A 20,039-nucleotide genomic window follows, 5' to 3' on the forward strand; every position below is an offset into this window, starting at 1 on the left:
GTTAACTCATCAAAAAGAAATATCTTCTAAGGCTGATGTTATCTGTCTTTGGTGAGTCCATGTCATGTTTTACCCTGTTTCCCTTTTACTTCCATATATTTAACTATTTGTCCTCTTAAAATATCTTGAATTCTGGATAATGTGGCAGTCAAATTAATGGGTGCACAGCTGTCCAGATTATTTTCTTTCCTATTCTTAAGTCCAGTGGTAGTAGAAGTAGTATTTATCAACATCAATATTTCTTAAAAAAAAACCCTGTGACATTTCCAGAACAGCAGATTTAATGAAAGTCCTTACCAGTGGTTTCCTGCGATGTCTGCTGACTAGTTTAAATCACAGAATCATGGACTATTACAAGCTGGAAAGGATCAATAAGGATCATCAAGTCCAACTCCCTGCTCCTTGCAGGGCTACCTAAACCCAAACCATATGACTAAGAGTGCTGTCCAGATGCTCCTTGATCTCTGACAGGCTTGGTGCCATGACCACTTATCTGGGAAGCCTGTTCCATCATCACTTTAAGATGAACTGATGATACCAACACATGTTCTGAAGACAAGACAACTGATTATTATTATTATTATTATTATTATTATTATTATTGTTATTGTTATTGTTATCTTCAAGTTAAACAAGCATAATACCGAGATATTAGACCAAGATATCATATCTTTGTGACTAAATCTGCAAATTTATAACTGTAAATGCATATAATTAATCTACATCAGAAAGTAGAGGACAAAACATATTTTATTGCTTTTTCCCATCCAAAGTTTTGTTTAGATTTAAGTAAAAAAACTTCATCCTACTGCAAAAATCACTCTGCATGTTAGTTTCAAGGGATATTTAGTATATTACACAGCTGCATTTGAGCAGCCTGTTCTAGCCCTTGGAGATACAGCACAATTCACTCTCCAGTAAACTTTCTGCTTCCTCATAAAATTAGTAAATAGTCATAGGTCCCTTTGTATATAATTACATTGACTGTAATGTGTGAATGATGGGGGGACCAACATGATGTGAGGGGTCTTCTATCTGCCAGGTCTTAATGCATGCCTTGGCTGTGTCCCATCTGTGTGTCCAGATAAAATGTGAGTATAAATTATTCCTCTTGCTCCCTCAAACTTATGCTTTCTGTGACAAGGAAACCCAGATGCATTGGTCAGAAAGGATATTTATGGAGCAATCATGCATAAATGGCATTTTATGGGTCATTTAGGAGGATAATGGATGAAAATATGTCCTAATATTACTGGCAACTGCTCCAAACCTGCTAGGAGAGTTGATGCAAATTAATTTGTTGTCAGGATGGTATAGTGATAGGGAGGTATGAGGAAAACACCAGAGCAGGGATGCGGTGGGAGCAGCATCCTCCATATAAACATACCTTACTGCAGATCTGCCCTTCACAATCTGAACTAGTTTCCTGGATCTTTACTCCTGATATGTGGAAATGGCGTAAAATCTTTTTCGTATCCCACTGGGTGTTCAGAGGATAATTGCAGTGAAGCTTGAAAAGGCTCATATCCTGTCGCAGTACAAGCAGTTAAGACATTGGGAACATTGTACAACGTGATAAATATTGACCTTTTAAGTAGCATTAGCAGTACAATCATTCCAGTGTGTATCCAGAAGAATGTAAGTCAACACACTGGAAGGTGTTCTTTGAAATACCAGACTGCACATTTCACCATCACTGCGTTCCGCATGTTGGTGACTTTTGTTTACCAAAAGTCTGCAAATAATTTGTCCCCATAAAAATAACTTATACTCAAAGTGTATACAAAATGCTGTGTTAATTTTGGGAAAGTATTTTATTACCCAATGTAATAAGTTATCAAAATTAAGAGAAACAAATGTTCCTTATGAATTTAGGCCTGGTGAGTTAATTTGACGGCTGGAGTAGGACTCATGGTTACAAACATCTTGGACAGAAAAAAAAAGGCACAGATGACATACCTGCAAATGAGAGAAACAAGACAAGGATGAAGTCATATGCAATGCTTGTGCTTGCTGTTAATCACTGACAGTAAACATACTGTATCAGCAGTGCTGCTGTAGCACACACCGTCAACACGCTTTACTTCCCAATCACAGCTCAAGTCCATGGCCTAATCTCCTGACCTGCTGCAGGCATTTGCAGCTTTCTTTAGGGATTAAAAGTATTTAAAAGCTATTTTTAATTTTTTCCTGTGTTTACTGCCAAGTTAAAAATAATTCAAGTTTTGAGTCACCTGCATTTCATAATAAATAGAGTTGCAAGCAAAAAGGGCATTTTCCCTTGCACAACTATAGTAATATGTTTGATTGTTTTACAGCACTTCTCACCCAACCATGATGCCTGAATTAAACAGAGCAGTGTGTGTACCCTTTCCTTCCACTCCTTCCATTACTGTACCCCCCCAAAAAAAGACTAACTCATAGAAAATAACACTATTGCAAAAAAGTGGATAGGGAGAAGATGCAATCAGACTGGCAAGCTGATCAGAGAAGGACTTATTCTGATCTACTCCTGTAAAGCATTGCATTTAGAAATTGCCAATAATCTTTATCGTAGAGTGAGTACTTCAGGGTTGTTTTTTTTTTCCCGCCAGGAAATTCATAGGCAGCCTTCATATTCTGTGTCTCAGAACAATGACGTTTAATTTAATCTAAAACCAGATATGAAGCTAGCAAAAGTTGCACTGATTTAATATATTCAAAATATTCTTTAAAGTCATGCTGCTATGTGTACCTCTCCCACATCAGCTAAAGGAGAGGAAGAAGAAACAGGAGGGAGGATTGATTTTTATCTCACCTGAAGAAACACATTTCTGAGGTTGGATTCCCTATGGTTACCTCTACACCACAAATTAAATGTTCTTGGGAATATTCCTGGACAGCTGGCAGGGAGTAGCCTACATCTACCTCAGCCTCTGAAAACACAGTGGCTGCATGCGAACTGTTTGTTGGAAATGGTGCCTAGAAATCTACAGTTCCCAAGGACTGGTTAGGAAATTTCAAACTGGGACAAACCCAAAGCAAGCCAGAGACTAACTATTTTACAGTTAAGTACAGATAATATAGATGATTACATTGGAGAGCCCAGAAAGGTACTGGGTACTCTTTAGACAGCATAGACATAGTCCCCAAGTGCCTGTAACAAACAATCAGAATTTAATTCATGCTGCATCCCAGCTGAAAGATCTGAGATGTATGTAATATTCAGAACATGTCCCCAGTCATCCAGCAGTAGGGTGATCATGTGAACCAAGGAACTGCTGGGTCGTAGGATGAATGATTTGTATTTTCAGTATTGGTTGGCTTGACACACAGGCAGTAGTATGGCTTTTTCAGAACTCGAAAGGATCCTACTTTAATTTCTAAAAGGGTAATACTATAGCAAAGTTCCTAACTGCAGTGTCTGCTAGAACTGAAACATTTAAAGTCTGGGGAAAAGGAAAAGCACTTTTGATTCTGCCTCTGCAAGCTTCTCCTTCTCCAAAAAAAACAACCCAAAAACAAACAAACAAAAAACCCCCACCAAACCAAAACCAAAAACCAACAAAGCAAAAAAACCCCAAACAAACAAAACCCCCACAAACCAAAAGTATAACACAGAACAAACAAGCCACCAACAAAAAAAAAACAAAACAAACCAACAAAACCAGAACAAACAACACCCCCCCACCCCCCCAAACTAGGCAAAAAGCTGTGTTTGGCTGTAAGCTGTAAGCAGAAGTCTGAACAGGTTTTTTTGGCTTTATTTATTGCAACAGTGAGCAGAAAGATGACACTACTCCTTGAAAATTGCATATTTGGAAGTGTCTGCATGTAGCAAACAACACAAAAAAAACCCCAAACAACAACAACAAAAAAAGTTTAAAAAAAATGCTAAAGCATCAGGCAAAGATAAGTGATATTACAATGCCAAGTCTCATGGAGGTCAACACACTTTAGCAGTAACTGATGAACATTTATCTTGACCTGAACAAAACAACTATCACCGCACGGGCAAGATGCAGCTGGTAATATCACACACAATAGTCAATTAGATGCATTGATAACTTGTTAGCCAAAAGAACTGAACTAAATCCTTTAGGTTATGTGAATTTTATTTCCAGTGAGTGTCACAGTTGTGCTACAGTTTTGATTAGAGGCAGAACTTCCACTGTACAGATGTGTGAGGAGCACAACAGTCACTGCTTGGTTCTGTTAATAATTAATGACCAAATACTTACACTGCCACCCACAGGCACTTGATAATTCTCCTGGTTACTAAACAGGTTCCCACTTTACATTCCTAATCCAAACAGAACTGATAAGCAGTTTTTTTCTTCTACTGGATTAAATCACCCTATGACCAACTTGATACCCTGCCCAACTATTAGAAGGTAAAACAGAAAGAGGAAAAGAAAAAAAGGAGGAAAGAGCAGAAATATTTTCAAGTGCTATCACTGTTTTCAAGTTTAGTGCTGACATGCCTGCCTAAAGCTTTCTACTAAACTGGGATGAGTAGGCAACATCTGTTCTGAATTATTTATTTATTTTCAATTGCAGATAATTGGCAGCTCCAATGTCCCTAAGAGAAGGATAATTGTAATTATCTATGATGTTGTGAAAACTGTTTCAATGGCTCAGCGATTACTGAGGGCCTGGGGTTTTTTCTCTCCTTCCAACATATATATTCCAGTGTGTGTATAGATGTGGAAAAAATAAACTTTAGGGTTCTTTTTGTAAGTTTTGATTTCATCTTTTACCCTCCATACCACTTTGAATAGGCTTTTTGCTATTTTTTTTTTTTCTGATTAGGGGTTCCAGAACACGCACTTCAAATACACCACTTACTGTTAAATCTGATGAAATGGTTACTGGTCCATGGTTTCCATCCTCCAGTATGCTGTGTTTGAAAGGGCTGTTGCACCTGTGTTGATCCCAATGGCTCTTCAGGGGGACCTTCAAGCCAGCAAAGCACTGGAATGCCTAATATAAAATATCTGAAAACAGTGCAGAGTCAAATATTGTACTAAATTCTAATAATCAATTATATATAATTAGCAAATGAGTAAAAATGCTGATCTCTCATTTCTGTCATTCTGCAGGAAGAAGAAAGGATCAAATAACTAATCCAAGAAGAGAATAATTTTCTCAGAAACCCATTTCTATTGCCATTTGAAAGGAGGAAAAGATGAAATGAATAGTGAACCTTCCATTGGAGCTTGTGTCTCCAGCTCATCAAATCACGAAGAAAAACTATTGGAATTCTTATTGCCTGGCTTTAAGTCAAAAGTAGTCAGATTGAGAAAAGAACTGCTTGTCCTGGAACTAAAGGAAAGAAAAATGGGGAAGGTATTGCCTTATATATCAAGGAAAAAAATGCATCAAATCTGAACACAAAGAAAGTGAGATATGGAATTATTAAATATTCATGGATTAAGATAAAAGGCACATATGACTCCTATAGAGCACCAACTCCAGAGAATGTGTTGATGGGGAATTATTAACCATGTAACAGCAACAGCTAAATGTAAGGTCTGATGGGACTGAGGGATTTGAGCTAACTTAACATCTGATAGATATAGAAAGTATCAGGAGGTAAAGGCTAGATCTGAACTAATAAACTGAGCAGTGCCAGAGTTCATTCTCTGACATGAAGGCCAATTGGCACAGTCTAGTCACATCCACGCTATTAAACTCTCTTAGCCTCCAGCACAATGTGATCAGATCTGCACTGCCATTTGGGAATGGTCCCTGACTGTACTAACTTCTGAACCAGATCCAGAAATTATCTGGCTAGCTGGCCTTGGCCAAAAGCATGGTGTTGTAACAATCCAGCAGCAGACACAACTGAATTCCAGTGCTGGTTCTAGCTCTAGTTCCTTGACTTATTATCTGTGCACAGCTGTATTTTCAAAAAATCTTTGGATTGTATTAGGGAGAAAGTTTTATTTTAAAATGTGCAGAAAATAGTTAAGTGGTACACAATACCAAAAAGATCATATTTTAAAGACCTTTCTTTTAAATAAGTTTGTTATGAAACCAAATTTTTCATGGCTAAGATAACCACAGAACAGGAAAATAGGCCAAAATAGGGAAAGAAAAGGGCAGAGTTACTTGGATAAGCTAGCTTTCCATAGGTGAAAGATACCCTCAAGTAGTTTAAAATATTAGTCAAAGCACCAACAATTATTTCCTCAAATGTATGAAGTGCTGATTCAGAGAACAGGGGAAAAGCAAACAACAAAATACTGATATTTAGAATGGGAGAAAGGAGATTCCAAGGACTTAAAAAGCATTTGACCTCATTTTGATACCCCAAAAGATATTGAAACAAAATTGTTAATCTGTTTTTGTGCAGCTGGTAGATAATAAGGTGCTAAGAGAAGGGCAATATGGATTTGTCAGGATTTGACAAAACATGCCAAGCCAGTCTAATTTCCTTCTTGACATGTTAACTGGCCAAGCGGATATGCGCAAAGCACTAGATGTGTTTGATAGCCTGACTTCTGTAAGTCTTTTGATGTGATTGCATGGGGCGTTCTTACAAGCAATTTTGGGAAATGCAGTGTTGAACAAGCGCAAGTGATGCAGAACTGGTTAGGGAAAAAAATAAAATACTCAGAGCAGAATTATCACTAGTCTGCCAGACTAGGAGGCTTTTTCAAACTGGCCTCACATATGGCAGTTCTGGGACATGTATTATTTAATCTTTTCATTAAAGACATGGATGGCAGAACAGTGAGTATACATACAAAAATTTGAAGGACTTCAGGCTGGGAGGGGTTATATCACTTTAGGGGACAGAATAGTAATTCAGAGAGGTTACAGTATATTAGAGAAATAGTCTGAAATTAATAAGAAGAAATTTGTGAAAGACAACTACAAAGAGATATACTGAGAAGGAAAAATAAATGCTAAAAAAAGGGAAAACAAAAGAGTAATATAGAAAATGGGAATTGTAGTTAACTATAAATGGTGTATGGGTTAAATAGATGATGTTATAACAAAGACCATGTCATTCTAAAGTGTAGTAAATTCAGGGTTGTATGCAGGACTTTAAAAGGTAATTATGTAATTCAGCTTGAACTACTGAGGTCTTTGATCTGGTTCAAGTTTCTAGAATTTGCACTACTCATTAACAAGCAGGCTGGTAAACTCTGTAGAGTCTAAAAGAGATCAACACAGATAATAAAAAATCGTAAAAAGATAAATTGTTAGAAAAGGATGAAAAAGCAAATGTTTAGTCCAGAAAACAGAAAATTAGAAGATTTAAGCTGTATTCAAATCTATTAAACACGCTCACACAGGCATAAAAATGGTTTCTGAGTCTCAAATAAGATGTCATTTCATCTATTTAATTTTTTTAATATGTATGTAAATCCAAGGTTTTTTCAAGTTTTTGATGAATCAAAAGTTCTTCAGACTGTGCAGCTGCACATTGAATTTGATGCTATTTGTCAGCTTCACTAGCAGTATCAACTTCCAGGGTCTTTGGCTTCAGGGCACACTTGGCAAAATTGTCTGCTCCAGAGCTAGGTATCCATGACTTTGAGCACACCCAGGACAGACCAGCTACTCACAAACTCCTCAGAGCCACAACCTACTTGGCTGCCATCATCCTTGGCCCTGGGGCAGACTGTCTGTGCTACCCCTTAGTATATGCACACCCTTTAAATGTATCTCAGCATTCTGACTTCTTGATAACAGGGAAATGAATATAAAGATTGGTATTATGTTTTCCAGTGCTGAAATTAAGTTTATATAGCAGTTAATTGCTACTCCTTGTGCTCATTTACAAATAACATTTCCCCCTCCTGCAGGAAGAGCAGGAAAAGAAGCAATCCCAAATGTTATAATCAGCTTCTCACAGTACCTGATAGATAGAATGCAAAGATGGTGTTACACTGCCAAAGCAAACCCAGGTGCTGATTTTATAAGTGGGAGGTTGGGAGGGGAAGGGGAGAAGCGGCAGTTGCATTTTCTCCGCAAACCCCTCACCAAATGCAGCACAAGTGTAAAGGATGAAGGACACAGTCACTGCTGTGTAACTTCACTGTCCATTGGGCACTGCCCCTCCTAACACACAGGTCAGATTAACTAAACTGTGAAAAAAAAATTAAAAATATGTGAGGAAAACAAAGACATGACATCCTATTGCTACAGACTGAAATATGCAGTTTGCTAAACCAGGAAGAGGAAGGAAAGGAAATATATTCTTGAGGGATATACTCTCCCTGCTTCAGGGATTTAGGAGCAAGCACTGTGTACCAGCAATGTGTGATACAGATGGATCCCTGCTTATTTAACAACATTTTTTCCTAGCCTTGAGGTAAAGGGTTTGGAAATCTTTGAGTATGGGTGTTTGTGAAGAGGCAGGATCCATGCTTAAGGCATAGATTTAAATATATCTGTGAACTGTACTCCTTTGGTCCTGTGATTGTACTCCCTCCATGCCAGACTAGGGAGGAGGGAGTGCAGGCCATGCTGGGTAAATTTTTGTAGCTTCAGACCCTTCATCCTCTGTTACACTGGTGAAATTTATGGCTGAATCAAGCCCCTGTAGTGTGAAATGCTAATGTAACCCAAATACATGAGCTATAATCCATAGCCTGGAGGAAGGTCTCTTATCCTTACGTCTGGGAGTGTGCTACTTTTGTGCTGCTGAGTTGGTTTTGCTAGTAAAATAAGGCAGCTCCTGCCTCCAATCATAGGTGTAAGTTGTATGCATGCTACTCTGCTGAATTTTATATACCCTAGGGTTCTTCATGTTTTAAAAAAAAAATAAGGGGATCAGGACAATGCTACAAGGTGATACCTGATATGAAAATCTAGCAAACTTTGGTGATGTTAAAAACAACTAGATGAGAAATTGTTTTGACTGAAATAAACATGAACAGTCTCATAGGTTTAAAAGATGAAAGGATTTATCAGACTCTCAAGAAAATGATAGAAGTGGCTAGTGTTCTGGCCACCTGCTGTGTCCTTAGTGAAACAAGATCCAGTTTAATTTTGGTTTCTTAATTATGGCAAAACTGTTTTAGCTTTTCAAAGTCCAACCTTTAAGAGTCATAAAGCTGAGATCCTTGTGTAAACACAGGCACAATTCCACACAAAAGAGCAGAGAAGCAAATACATATAAGTCAACTGGCATGTTGCAAAATAATTCAGTTTTCTTCTATAATTTTTATTTGTTGAGAGGCAGTGGTTAATCCCAGATAGTTTTTACCCCCTTAATAAGGTCAGAGGGAAGGCAGAGGGGAGACGAATAAAGAAATACATCTATAGCTAATTCCATGTTGAGCTGAGCTTGTTAAACCAGATACTCTGAAGCTAAAGAGTTTCACAGAAGAAAAGAGGAAAGAGCTTTTTCAACTTCCAGAGAGAAGGTAGCAATAAACTGGCTTGATGATCGCTGTTGTTAAATTGAGCCCCTTGGGATGCCAGGTAATTTGCTAGTAACGCGAAAGACTTGGTCTTTAGCAAGTGTGTTTGAATGACTGTCTGGAGGTTCCATCTTTATAGTTTCAAATTCTCTAGCACCTTTCTTTGCAGGGGGACCTATTATGCTGCAACAGTCAGTTGATGAACTGCAGAAAGTTAGAGAAGGCAAAAGGCCATTTTCACTGCATGTGCTAGATTCAAAAGCACTAAGAGTAGCAGGCTGAAGGGAGAAGAGATGCTTTATTGTTCATCCCCAGAGCAATGGTGGAGTCACAAAAGAGATCATCCAAGAGAGAACCTGTATTTAGAGTGTTGGGAAGTTTTTAGAGATACAATCTGTTTCTGATAAAATTGCTAGTTCATCAAAACTGCAGACAGTTTCTAGAATTTCTTCATACTCTGGGAGGTAAGTAGCTTAACTCGTTTGTTAACTCTCCACCTATAAGTAAAAACTATTTTTCCCCCAATCGCTCTGCAGAGTGACTTAGTTTCAGAGTTCTTTGGTTTAACAAGTTAATACAGATACTTTTCTTTATACTTCACCACTCCATCCTTATAGAAAGGATGAAACAATTCAAGTATCTCACTGGATTGTTGCTACTTCCAATTGTCACCTTTTTCCAGAAGTGGCAATTATGTTCTACCAATAATATTAACTTCCTATTTTCAAGGTCACTTGTTGGTTGGGGTTTTGTCTCATTAATCTGGAAGTCTCAAGAGATTCCATACCCAAAGCCTGTTTCTCAGAGAAGGAAAAGAAGGTACCTATATTGCCACCTAACCATGACTAACATTTTCCATTCCAGCTGGCAAGAGCAGAACAAATCTGTCTCGCATGCCATGGCTTCTGATCCCTCTGTTGAGAATACCTGTGCAACAGTTTCACCTTTTCATTGAGAATGATGCAATAACAGATCTTCTTCGCTCCTGAGTGACAAATGAGCACTGACCCAATCTAGCAAAGAGAACTAAAATTATAAATTAGCAAAGAAAAAATGATGACATTTTAAGATGATTTGATTTACTGACATAGCAATGGGTGACAATATTGAACGAATACTTAGGAAATTTTTCTGTGGGTATGCACTCAAGTAAAATAATTGAATTCTCCACAGTGGCTTTTTTACTTCCTTTGTGTTTGCCTTTTGTGAATATTCTATAAAGTGAATTTAATGGCAGAATGCATGTGATAATAGTCAGTTTTAAGCAAATATTAGAGAATATTCTAAGCCTATAAATACTGAATTTGGAGATGCAAATATTAGCAGTGTAGTTCTGAATATTTTCAGTGAACTTGGTGTTAGTACGCTTCCAAATGTTTTGGGTTTTTTTCCACCAAAACCTCATAATTTCTACTGTACTCTGGAGGAGTGAAAACTATTTCCCTCAGTCTTTGACAAAGTAGGAGTAGCATGGTCATGGAAGACAAAAGAAATATTTTTCAACAAAAACAGATGATGTTGCACCAAAATAACATCCAAATTCATGTTTGTGATATGTGGTCTAGGAACTGGGACAGTTAAAACCCTGCATCCTGCTGTCTGTGAGCATCCTGGATAACTCTTTATGCAGCCGCTGCCACCACCCCCCACCTGGAAAGTCACAAAAATCTACAGTTATCAGAAACGCTGTTGTTGCACTGTTCAGGTCTACTATTGAAAAATAGTGCTAGGGGTTTTTAAGTCTATTTATATATTTTCACAAGAAGTGCATGGGTACCTGGAATCTATGAACTTTGAAGGTTGATACAGGGCCACAGGAATTACTATACTACAGCAAATATTGTCCAGGTAGACCGATATATTTCTGACAGAAAGCCAATTTCAAACACTTCAGATAAAGAGAACAAGAAATCCTTTTATGTACAATTATGTTATAACCTGGCCAGTCCAAAACTCTTTCATTTAGTGGTTGTCTTATATTCTGAAATGTTTGCAATAGTCAGAGGTGACCATTCCAAAAGTCAGAGTTGTAAAATCTTATTTTCCCTTCTGATAGTCTGGACTTTCACTAGTCTCAAGAAAGATTTGCAAATTGCATTGAAAAGAAAGCAAACCCAGAAAACTTTGTGTGGAAAGTGCAAGTCCTTTCTTCATTATTTTACTCTGTAGGGGGTGGGGTGATGTAGGAGAGAAGAGAATAAACCCAAAATTTTCAGGTAAGCAAATTTCATAATACAATTATTTTAAAATTTCTGGAACTTAAACTAAAAATCTGTTTCTTTAAAAATTTTATATTTCAAGCTATTAAAAACCCTAAAGAAAGTATTTTTAATTGACTTTTAAATAAATCCTCTCTTTAAAAGAATATTTTTCAGACTAAAAGCGTTAACTTTTCTTTATGATTAATTCAGCTGCTCTTCAGTTTAAAGGATGATGGCTCCCTCAGTGTCTACATAGAAATTTCTTGCTGTTTTTCACATCTAATCATTCTCACCTCAGAATCATCTCAAGAATTTTTTCACATCATGAATTAATCTAACACACAAGGGAATCAAAGCACTTTTTTTTACTTTTGCTGAGTTTAGGTTAAATGTTTGCACAGGGTGGGTAAGATACATTTATGGAACACAGATTACCCATGAATTCTCTAGAAATAGCAGTCAGTTTTCAGTAGCTGTCTGAAACATAGTATTAAAATAGAATAATGGGATGTGTGATTTGCAAGGGAAAGCTTGAGTCAAGTTATCTCCTGTAATTTTCTGGTTTCTTACAAATATTGGGTGGGTGGTTTGTACATGGAAGGATCTATTATCTGCTCTTTAATAATGTTTTTGTTTTTCAGGATCTACTGCTCTACTATCTTTTTCTGATATTTACTGTATCCAGTTACCAATACATGTCTTTCAAGTGTTCTTTATAACAGCAGCAAGTGTTAATTATGTCCCCAACAGCCTCCTGTATACAGTTTATGAAGGAAAAAAGAGAGAACATAAATGCACTTACAGTATTACATTAATTACTAGGAGAGCAAGAAGCCCATATGCTTTAAAATTTGTACATATGTTCCTTGGCTATTTGCTCTCCCCAGTGCAAGTGTTTCTATTAAAGCCAAATTTGTCATTTTTTTAATGTTACTGACGGTTGGCAAGAGTATTGTTCCTCCTGTCTGAGGATTGCCAACCTAGCTACTCAGGGAGAAGTAAGGACCTCTCTCAGTGCTCTTGACGGGAGGATGCTGAATTCCCTTTTCCACATATTTAAGATATATATAGAAATACATTCTTTCTTCCCCATACTAATTAATTCCTTCCTGCTTTCTTCCTGGTATATCGTCTCTGTGCAGTAGGCAATTAATGACATTTATTAAAGAAGATCACCTCTGAAAGCTGTCGTCTTACTGTATATCCATATACCTTTTACAAAATCCTTCCTCTCTCCACCACTTTCCTCTGTAAAAGCCTGGTTACAGTGACAAGTATCACACAAACCCCTGAAGAATGATCAGCAAATGCACTTCTGCATCTAATAATGATCCACTTAAATTTCTCTGCCCCCACTTTGAGTTGTTTCTTGGAGGTGTTATTTAAGCATCTTACATGAATTCTTCTGCCACAGAGACAAATTAGGCAGCCAAGATCCAAAGTGAACAGGGAATGCTAATAAGGCAATCCTTTGAACATGCATGGATGAAAACAGGATAACAATATAATTTTCACCAGTGCACCTAGCCAAGAATCTGCTTGCTCGGTGATTAGGACAGTGACTGTTGAGCATATAGGTGTATTGGGGATAGATATTGTTCAGTCATTTTGGGGACCATGACCATCCACTTGTCATTGACCCTACGCAGACCAATAAAACAGCACTGGAGCTTGTTCTGCTGCCCTTAGGCCAATTGTCATATCCTAACTGTGTCCACACTCTGATAGCCTCGCAAACTGCCTATTAGCTGCAGTTCTTGAGCAACAGTAACTCTTATACATGACTGAGGAATTGTGCTGGATCTCAGACAAAACTGTGCCAGGAGCCTTTCCAGTAATTTACCAGAATGGACAAATGAATGCGTTGCCTATGCCTGCACCTGATTTAATTTTCTGCCATGTAAATGCTTACAATTATACACCCTTACATACTTATATGTACACACATGCATATGTGCAGATATGCACAAATATGCACATACAATATAAGAACTGTATGAGAATAGTCTCTAACGCTCATAAAACTCAGCCTCAAGCTCCATGTCATGGTATCTTCCCTGGCTAAATTAAAGACAGTGTGAATATGCTGATACTTGCTGCAATCACACAGTCTTACAGTGTAGACATACCATAATAATGAGTGTCAGTTCAGGTCTTGGTTCAGCTCTAATCATTTTGCACTGCTCTGCAGTACAGTGAATGCATTTCATCTGCAAACGAAGAGTGCTCCCAGCAGAGGGAAATTCTCTACTTGTCTAAAGTCAGCACAGCTGATTCCCACAAATACCTTGTCAACCCTGTGGGATGGACATACACAGGATGAATAACAGAGCAGAATGAGCCTTTCACTGGTCTCATAAAAATGCTGTAAGTTAGAAGAGCTCTCAAGCTATTTGAAATGAGGTCATACAACCACTGGCTTCTACTGGCTTTTCTATCTTCCTTTATGAGTACAGGAATATGACCATGTTTAATTGTACAATTTTTGAGAATGAAGAAAAACAAAGCAAACTCTTGTGTATTATTTTTTGGCCATGGTGTGCTGAGCAGAAAAGAATCCATGGCTTATATCTTTTGTGGAGAGGAAAAAGGCAGGATAGAATACTTGTTCATGCATAAAAGTATCAGTTACTATGGATGTCCCTTTTTTTGATGCAGAAATAAAGGGAGTAAGGTAGGGGGGAAGATGCTGAGAAGGCTGAGGGTGTACTGACTCATTCAGAAAAGCCCTATATTACTTTTATGATTCAGACGTATTTTCCCTTGAAAATTCAACCGGGTTGCTCTATGAACAAGAAGAATGAACTCAGGTCTTCTGTGCGTTGCTGTTCTGTATCCACTGATCTGTTCACCACAGGTTTTACTACTTTGCCTCTATTTTCCAGATGCTCATTAGCCCTTCAGAAGTTCCTTCCACCTGCATTTGCATCTTTAACCTTTACCTCTTCCATCTGCACTGTCCTATTGCTCCTGTTTCCTCTGACTCCTGGCAGTGAAGGAGATGGCATGAACAAGCTGCTTCTGAGTGGTACAGGGGCTGGCCAGCCACCCAGGATTAACAGGATGACTGGCTAACAGCAGGCCAACCAAGCAAATCGATGCTGAGTTCTTCTCGAAAATTTCCTGGCAGCAGGACACTAATGTGGGCCTTTCTCCTTGGCCAAGCTTCTGATTTTGCTGGATATGTAGGAATTTTATTATCCTCCAGGGCTCAACTCCTATGACAAATGTTGAAAACAGCTAATGGATTCAAAAATTATTAGGCAGTTGCACCAGACAGCAGATAGTGTGGTCGTGTAATTTTTTATTTCTTTAGGAAACCAAGCTAAACATGGATTTGCATTTTGTACGTTACAGTCACAAGACAGCAAGATAGACATTACAATATAACATCAGACTAATTGTCTGTTTTGTCTAGTATCCAGTGCCAGTGCTATTTGCTTCAGATGATGTTGCAAGAAATACTGTAGTGAGCAATTAGGGATTAACCTCTCCATAACAGAAGTTTCTTAATTCCCATCAGTTAGTGATTAGCTTATGCTCTGAAGCATGAAGGTTTATATCCCTTATGAATTTTTGTTTAATCTAATATAATTGCAGATGTTCTTGTTATCCATATAGCTGCTTATCCTGTTTTGTGGGTTTTTTTTGTTGTTGTTGGTGGGTTTTTTTCCTTTTGATCCTGCTTTGTTCTTGGCCTCAGTGACATCCCATGGTAATAAATACTGTGGAAATAAAATCTCTATCCCCAGCATTGTCCCTTATTCTACAGTATAATTACAGAGAACTCTGTAGAAAAATGGATGGTCATGTAGATGGGAATATATACTTTGTATATCGGTATTGTTTTCTAAGCAGAGCTGTATGAACTCATCCAGTATCCAAATATCACAATACTAGATTGCTTTGTTTACTACAAAGGGTAGGATCCACCCTGCCACATCAGTATCCAAATTCATCACCTCAGACTCTATTTTGTAGAGAAAAATATACTTTGGTGGGCAATATATCTGACCTAAGGTAGACATACATAATAATAAGAGATGAAACGCACCTTGAAAGTATAATTTTCACTCCATTCACTATGATATTAGTTTTGACAACTATCTCAGGTATAGAGGTTTTTAATATAGACATCTATTTTCAGTCAAATTAATACTTCTCCTGATGAGTAGTTAAATTCTCAAAATCCAGTGTAGGGCCTTGGGTACTTCCAGGCAGTCATTTTGCACAATAAAATCTGGCTCTGTAGGAACCTGTCTCCACTGACCACATGCAGAGTGCAACACAAATTGATTCCTAACTTCATGAAAGTCATCACAGAGGTTTTTGCCTTGCCCAATCATGCCAGCTTTCCCTATTCTCAATTTCTTATATTTTATATATGCATGTGTGCACTCCTTGTGGCAAATATAAAGTGAATATTTTCCTCAATTCCTCGCTTAGGCATGACAGTCCGTGGAGTCAAGGTGTTTTAAGGTTACTCTGCCTTAAATTCTAGGAAGAGAAGCAGTGTACCCCTACTGTAAATTTATCCCAACTTTGTGTGAGGAACTGAAGGAAAAGTAAAGACAGAAAACCAGATAAGTAAAGGTTAGAGATAAAATACCCTTACTCCTAGCATCAACAGGGAACAGGGTGGAAGAATGGCATGGTAGAAGGCTGACCACAGTGTCAGTAACTTCCTGACCATTCCTTCTTCACCTGGAAAGAGTGAAATGAGGATGACAGTGCAGCAGCATCCCTGGCTTTGAAATTCTAGTAAAAAAGACTTCGAGAACCAAAGATTTGTGAACTTCCTGTCATCACAAGTGCCTCATTTCCCTTTTACATCTTGCCTTTTACTTTTTTTTTGTGATTTGAGACACATACTCCACTTTTACTCCTTAATTAGAGAATGTGAAAGTGTAACCTTATGCATATATGTGTGTTTGAGCAGCTTTCAAGTTCACAAGGAAAGGATGCCAGAAAGCAAGCTTTCCCAGTTTGAACAGTAAAAGAAAGGCCCCTAAACTCATTCATTAAGGGTTGTGATTTGGTAAGAGAAATAGAAGGAAAAACCCCCAAAACTATCCCCAAGACAACAACCAAAAACCCCCACCCAAAACAAAGAAACCCAGAATAAAATTATATTCATACTTTTCTACATATTTATTCACTGACGTCAGTTCACTAAGGAGTCAGGTGTTCGCTATAGACCAGGAAGGAAGATGTAGAAGATAATTTTCCTGTTCTGGGAGCCACTAGACCAGTTCAGCTGCCCCACCTGAGAGCTCCCAGGGACCCACAGAGGATCACCTTTGGGTCCTTAACTACCCATGGATTTCAACAGCAAATTAGAAATTCAAACGGAGATTAGATAAGTAAATACCTTTGTGGATCTGGGCAATAGATGTTAACATGACCTCTGTGCTTAGACTCAGAAGAAACTTGAGGTCATCAGTTGTGACTTGCTATCAGAAGCTGTCAGCCTGTCATCTACCACACTGCTCCACTAACATCCCTCCTGAAGGATCTCAGAAGGGTAGGCAAGAGATAGGTTTGGTGGTGCATTCTACCAGAGCTAAAATGTAAGATGGAAATGTTGTAACCAATATTTTTTTCCTATATTGCTGTTCAAAGAATATAAAAATAATTTATTTCCAGAATCAAAATAGTGAAATAATTAACTTTCTCCAAAGCTTTATTTCATTTCCTGTGATAAAAGTCTGTAGTTGAGTTTAATAATTTACACAAGTTGTCTTTATTGTTCTGCTGCTTTCAGTTACCCAAGGATTGGAAAGTATTTTTGTTACAGACAAATAGATGGATTTGATATTGTTACAAGCCTCTCAGTTTACCTTTTTAACTCTTAGTTATTCATTCATGTTTAGGTTTACAATTGCTGTCTCATAATTTTAATTCATATATAATACATAGAAATATGGATTGTAATGTCATTTGATTTGACTGATCATGACTCGTTTTGTTGTCAGTGAGCAACAAGGAACCAGGATTATTAGAAATCTACAAGGACACTAAGTGGTGAACCTGGAAGTCCAGCTGGCTGTTCTTCGTTTATGTTGGGTCTCACAATGCATAGTGGAGATGGGTGAGAATCGTGACCACAGCTTTGTCCATTTTAGTTGTGTCTCTTAAAATGAGAGCTAAAATGGCTGACAACTCTTAACAACGTTTTGCAAGGTAGTATAGTGCTTTTTTTCCCAAACAGTAAACCCCATGCTCCTGTGGATGGCTTCAGTAGGAGTGGCTCAGTGATGGTAGATTTTTGTTTAAATGGATTTGCTGAAAGATTGCTTGGATTAAGTATGATTTGTTCTATTTTCAGCCAAAGAAAATAGCTGTTATTTTGCAGTAACATTTAATAAAGGCTTTCTGTAAAACAGTCAAGGGTGTTAGATTATATCTCTGTTACAACATTAGTAATGGAAAACGACAACCTGAAAAATAAAGTGAAATCAAGATGTTTTTATTTAGGGGAATAATTTTGATTCCAAGAAATGAATAAGCCCATCACTATATGTTGCTTCGCATTTACTTCTGAAAATGTAACATAATAATATTGTCTGTGTCTGCTTAATTCTTTTTGACAATAATAAAATAAATTTGCTATCATGTATTAGAAATTTTCAGAGAAGTCAGCTAACTTATCTTTGATTTGAATTTCAAATACAATGTTTTTAAAAAACATAGCCAGAGGTATTAATCTAAAATATTGATAAGAAATTTACATTTGAGAATATCTAATTGTTGTCAATGCTCTCACATTAACAGTCACTTCTTGTTTGCTTTTTGGAAATGAAAATTTTTATTAGAATTAAAATCACAATGAGCTGACACTCAGGTGTATTCCAGCATATGTCATTTTTGCATAGGAAAGAATGCATAGAGGTATTTGAAAGCAAAACAGAACAAAGCAAAACAGTATCTTTTTTTTAGAAATATATTTCATTGTTCACAGAAGTAACAGCTTCTTGATCATAGAGCCTTTAGGCACATGAATTAGAGCAATTATAGCTAACTTTTAAATAATACCTAATTCAAGCAATACATCATGGTTTCATAAATCTAGAAGCTTTATTACTAAAACATATAAAAAAGGTTTTTTTTACAATCACTCAATTAAATAAAATTTTAGTGGTGGAAGAAGAGGTGGAGGAAGAACAAGAAATACAGCCTACTGCCATACAAGGAAGATCACATTTTTGTCTTAAATATGTGGGGGATATTGCAGAGAAGACAGAGCCAGACTTTTTTAAGAAGTGCATTGTGGTAGGATGAGAGGCAACAGACAAAATTTTCTGCAAGGAAAATTCTGCTAGATATTAGGAAGTTTTTTATTTCCTTTTATTTCCTGCCCGCCCCGCCCCTCCTCCCCCCCCCACCCTCCCTCAGTGAAGGGTGTCAAAGAGGAAAAGATTGCTCAGGGAGGTTGTGGAATATACATCCATGGCTAAGCAAGGGTCAGAGGGATTTAACTTTAACTTGGAATTTGGGCCTAACTTTGAAGCTGGCCCAGTTTTCAGAAGGAAGTTGGATCACATGACCCCTAGATCCCATCCCATCTAAATTATTCTGAGTTTATGATTTCAAATGAGTGTAGCCTGAAAACCAAAATAACAAATTGCACGACAACTAATTATTAATTGAAGTTCAAATAAGTGGTATGGGATGTGCAATTTAAATTAGCACCATGTAAAAAGGGGCAATGTTCTGTTCAGTCTTAGTCTCATGCTTAACTTATTGCAGTATTGTCTTTTCAAGTGTACAGCCTGCTGTTATCTGGGAAAATTCCTGAAGTTTAGGAATGCAAAGTATGTATGTTTGGTAATTTACTTCAGAATTCCTTTCTTCCTCTGCAGTGCTAAAACCCATTCCCCCAAGTTTTCCCTCTCAAGACCACAGAGATAAATTACCAGGTTTTGTGAATAAAGGGTCCAGATTTGAAATACTTCTACAAAGAGTTTCCACGTATAATATAAAATCTGTAGGCAACTCCCAGGTGCATTTATCAGGGTAGTGATTATATACACTGAGCATGTAGGAAAATGGGGTTAGGGGCAGGCAACACTGGCTGAAGCACGATTAGCTGGTCATGAATTATAGATTAAATATGCGTGCAAATATTTTGATAAATTTGAACGATACTCCTTTATTTGTCTAATAAACCTGGAATTAATTTGTTTATGGTGGATATAAGTTGAGTAAATCCACTGCTTAGTGATAAGAGTATTTTTCCTTTTCAAAAACTGCAGACAGAGAGTTATCTTTATGAAAACCATCAGAAAAATATCTGGATATCAAAGTGAAAAATCATGACTGAAATTGATTGATTAGAAGTCATTTTATTTATGGTGCTTTTAGTTTTAACCATAGATTTAACACGAGTGGACAAAGCAATCCAAGTAAATGAAAGAATCAGATCTGTTGCATTCGGTTCAATGTACATCTGAAATGCCAGTGTCTTTTATTCAAC

This window comes from Falco rusticolus, chromosome 6 (genome assembly GCF_015220075.1).
Source record: "Falco rusticolus isolate bFalRus1 chromosome 6, bFalRus1.pri, whole genome shotgun sequence".
Classification (NCBI taxonomy): Eukaryota; Metazoa; Chordata; class Aves; order Falconiformes; family Falconidae; genus Falco; species Falco rusticolus.